Here is a 5,003-nt window from a genome sequence, read left to right on the forward strand (position 1 = left end):
CCCTGATGAAGGAGGGGTGGTAAGCCCTGCTATAGGGAAGAGGAGGGCAAGAAGAGAGGGGTCATTGTTACCTGCACTGGGGACTCATAGTCCCTGGTGGCTGCTGGCATGGAGCTCTCTGCTGGGCCTTGGCTGTTGCTTCTGCTACAGCGGAAGCATGAAGTCCCTGCAACCAGATGCTGCTCCTTTAGCCATGGTCTACTGCTGTTGCAGAACTACGGGTTCCCTGCAAAGCCACCATTCTAGTGCCCCCTTGAACTGGGCTGGTGTCCTACTTGTCCACCCCAAAATATGCTCCTGGTGGCTATGGTTCCAATGACTCTTCCCTTTCATGGCTTATCAAATCCTTTTCGTGGATCTCCCACTGGTGAGAATCATTTGGCATATAAACCACCAAGTCATCCCTACCAACCAAGCAACATGGATTTTGCAAGAATTCTGTGGCAAAGGCCAACTTCCTTTGTCCAACCGCATGGAAGATTAATAAATCAAATCCTTTCTGGAACATGGAATTTTTTTTAATGCTAAACAGTTCTGTAACATCTGAAGAGGTAGGGAGAAAATCCTCCTTTTCTAATTTACTACTACCAGGCATTGTTGGCCTAGTATGACTTCAAAATGTGTGTGTGTGTGCGCTAGCTGAGTCAGTCTGCATTTCTGTGCAAGGCCATTTTGGAGTTTCATGTTTTTTTCAGAAGATTCAACAAGTGTCGTCTTCCTGCAACTTTTTTTTCTCAGGAGCAGAGGCATTCATATCCAAACTGGTCATAAGGAAAGTCACGTCCCTCTACCAGCATAAAACTAAACCTTTCTGGAAAATGCCACGGCAATTTGTTACTGCAAATTAAAAGGGTACAGATATTCCCACAAAAAATTAAAGTATCATGGAATGCATCAAGGTATTTCTATGAAATTGCTAAGGTACTTCTACCAGTGGTGATTAGAGTGCACTGCAGTGGAGCCCAGGCAACATCAGTGAGTTTCTTTCAAAATGTCTTCTTGGCATTTGCAAGGCAGCCATTTGCAATTTCATACCCACCTTTACTAAATAATCCACAATGACAAAAGCGTTCAGCATGAATGCTGCATTTGTCAAAGCCGTCCACCAATCACTGTCTGCCGAGGCTTCTGGAGTTACTCATATGAAATATACATATGGACAAGCTATCAAAAGAGAATGAGAAATTGCTTCTTTGTAACCGGAGTTCAAGAAATATTATCCAAATGCATCCTGCCTCCTTCCTTTCTTCGTTGGGGTCTGTTGCTTCCTGGGATTTTGCAGTTGCAAGGAAGCTGAGGAGCAAGGAATGAACACTTCTACCCTTGGCACAGAGCACAAGGAGAGGTACAACTCATGTGTGTACTGCACAGGTGCTATTAGGGTGAAAACATCTCTGAGCTTTAATTCCTGAGTCACATGTGCCACCCACAGTGGAGTGTACATATGAACAATACATTTTAAAAAACTCTAGTTACTGATAAGTAGCTTCTTTATGAATTATGTGAATTCAGGCTTTCTTTGGTGATACTTAATTTGGGCCTTGGCTCAGTGAAGCAAGATTTAACCATTCACCTTAAGTGTTTTGCTAGCTTGGAGTCTCCAAGCTGATTTCAGGAGGCATTTTCCTGTGTTGGGATTGAAGTTCCTCCAGGCCATATTTTGCAGTCCAAGTAAATACCTCCAATGCAGAGGAATTGTTAGTGGGGGAAGGAATAGGAATGGTCACATTCAATTCTGGATGCTTGCATGAGTACTCTGTACCACTTTGAGAGGGAATTCCTTCTACCTTCAGTAAAAAAAGAGTTGGGGGGCCAGGGAGGATCAGTTTTTGGGCTGATGGATTTACAAGTGTCAGGATCCCTTGGATCTAGACAGTATGTAGGTGAAGGGATGTAGCAGGTATAGGGGCCCATAGTAGCAGTGATTGCCATGTAGCTGGTACTAGAGGGTGGGCTATAAGTAGGATCCAGATAAATGTTTTGTTAAAAACAAAAGTTTTTTCCTTTCTGTATGGAGAAAATGAGGTTTATTTTTACTATTATAACAGAATGGCTGCTTTGGCTAAATTGAGGCTTTGTGCATAGGACAGCATGTAGAGAGAGACCTGGGAACAGACTGTGACAGAGTAGTGACTCAGGGGCCATGTCCACATGAGCGAGCATGTGCCTGTTGCAGCATCTAAAAGCAACTTGAGACACCATAGGAAGCCCATGTGGGGGCTGTGGGTTTGGGGTGAGGGGCAAGGCCATGGGCAGGGCCTGAACACTGGCATATCAGTGCTGCTCAGCACTACAAACCAGCTGTGGGTTCAGCTGCAGCTGTTCCCATATCCTGGTGAGTGAAGGGGGGTACAAGGCAGCTGTTATTCCTAAAAACCCAAAAGCAGACACCAAAATGTATATTTAGAATTTATTTTAGGGGAGGAGCAGGTCCCAGCTCCCTGCCACAACCTGCTGGTGGGGCAGTTAGCAGCGATTCCCTGGCTGGGTGGGGATTCCCTGGCCAGCTGGGGGCTCGCTGCTGTGTGCCCCAATGGTGGACCAGAGCAGGGAGCTGGGACCTGCCCCCTCCCCTGCAGATCTTTTCAAGCCTATGCCTCAATCACCAGATTGGGGCACAGGGCTGGGAAGAATCTGCAGGGCTGGGACCTGATCTTGACCAGGACATTACCCACCCAGCCCTGGGCTGTATGGGGGAAGTCTGCACATGTAGTCTAGAGCTGGCTGGGAACTGCCCAAAACACAACCGTCTCCAGCTACTTCCAGGCTGCATGTGCAGATTTCCCTACACAAAACCCCAGGGCTGGCTGGGAACTTTCCAGGTCAGGGGCAGGTCACAGCCAGCTCCAGGCTGGGCAGGAAAATCTCCCCGGGTAGGGAGCTCCCAGCCCCAGTTCTGTGACTGTAGAGTGGGGGGGTGGAAGCTTATCCCCAGTCCCAGCTCCACGATTGTGGAGCAGGGGTTGGGAGCTCCCTACTGCCGGGGCAGGGGGGCAGTGTCCCCACCCAGGCTCCAGTGATGGAGCCTGCCCTGGCAGCACATAGCTCCTGGGGCAGGGAGCAATCTCCCACCCCCTGCTGCCTGGCTGACCAGGAACATATTTTCTCACAGTCAGCTCAGCTGTCTATAAGTGCCATACTGCACAGTAATGACTATGCAGTTAATTTGCTACTTTTATTTGCAGGTAGTAAATTAGCTGCTGAATACATTACTGCACAGTAAGGGTCAGCACATATAGATGGTGACACTTACTATGCAATAATTAGCTCTACTGCACAGTAAAGCGTCTCATTTAGACTCACTAAGAGTTGAGACATATATGATGCTTTCCCTATACCAAGGAAGCATACATCCACTAACAAGTTGTGGGGTATGAAGCTAAGAATCTCTAAACTACATTTGGGTCGCTATTCTATACCTGGGATGGTTTAGCTTAGCATTACCTGTTACTTAAGGCAGATCACAAGATGCCAAACTGGCCCTAAATATTTGTTGTTGTTTATCGTTAAGAAGGATATATAACAGAATACAGTTATGATGGGAGTTCCCAGATGGTGCTGTTATACAGCCTTACAAGTGTTTTTTTCTAAGCATGCAGGCACCATTTGATTTTTGAAGAAAATGCTGGATTGGCACTGTTCTCCAGAGGGAGTTGTTACATGCAGAGAGAGGGTGTGCTCCCTATGGCTGAAGTTACACGTAAACCAGTTTAAGTGATCAGAGACTGGTTTAAACTTGTAACAGAACAGAAGCTCAGTGCACATAAACAAGTTTCAAAATGGCTGAAACTGGTTTAAAATAAACCTGGTTAAATGTAGCATCAGACATAACTGATTTAGGTCAAACCGGTTTATGAAACTTCTGTCCCAGACCCCTTCCTGGTTCAAGTTAAATCAGAATCTCCCAGTATCCCAGCATGCTTTCCGGTCCTGGGCTGGGCTATGTTGTCTGCTCCACCAGAGAAGAGCTGGGGTGGGGCAGGGACTGAGCTCTTACCCCAGAAAACTCCAGTTGCGGTCTAGGGCCAGGGAAGGGTGTTAAACTTCTCTTCCCCAAGTACAGGGTTGCCTTGCCCTGCTAAAAACTTACTGCTGGCTGCAACTGTGTATTACAAATCCCAAAGGCACCTGGAACCAGGAAGAGGAAGTGATGAGCAACCCCACAGACTCTTGCTGCTGTGATTTTGGACTGCAAATCCCAGAGACTTTGGGAGCAGCAGGAAGAGAAAGCAAACACACAGCCCATGCTGGCTAAATGCCAGAGAGCTGTGCTTTAGTGCCACCCCAGCTTCTGGCCTGAGCCACTGCAGGCATGTGGCTATGTTGAATCAAAAGTGGAATGTCTGTCCAGTTGTTTCTCAGTTTAATCACTAACCTGCAGAGACTGAATCGATTCAGCCTCAGGCTTTTTGACTATCTGTACTTAGCCAGTATCTCTCTAACCAGGATCAATTCTTGGGGAGGAAATTGCTCCCTGGGAACTATCTGCATCCTGAAAGAGGAGGCTTTCTAAGTGCTGTTTGACTGTTGCTCAGGATCTAATTTGTATAGTGTAACTAAAACAAGTTGCACTAGAAAATACCCAGACTCCAACTCGGAGTTCTCTTCCAACAGGAAATTGACCTACAATGCCCTGAAATGGCTACTACTTTTCACAGAAGCAAAAATACTGTTTATTTAAATGTGCAAACAGTTATACTGGATGGCTTAAAATTTATTGCAGGACATGGATCCTTTTGCCTTTAGGCAGTTTTTTTATTTCTTTTTTTCAGATCCACAGGGAATCTTTTATCACCATTGTTCTTCGATAGCAATGTTGATGCCAACTTATTACTATATATTTTGGGATTTTTTGCTTTGTTTCAATAATAGGAAATTTTATATATATATAATTATATACAAGTACTTCCGGTCCACTTCTGGATTTGCCACTGAGCACACTGCCCTCCCCCCATGCCCTCTTGGCTTGGTGATTGGCCGCGGGGAGATCCTGGGTGCCCACC

Source organism: Crocodylus porosus, unplaced genomic scaffold (genome assembly GCF_001723895.1).
Source record: "Crocodylus porosus isolate Cpor-Errol unplaced genomic scaffold, CroPor_comp1, whole genome shotgun sequence".
NCBI lineage: Eukaryota > Metazoa > Chordata > Crocodylia > Crocodylidae > Crocodylus > Crocodylus porosus.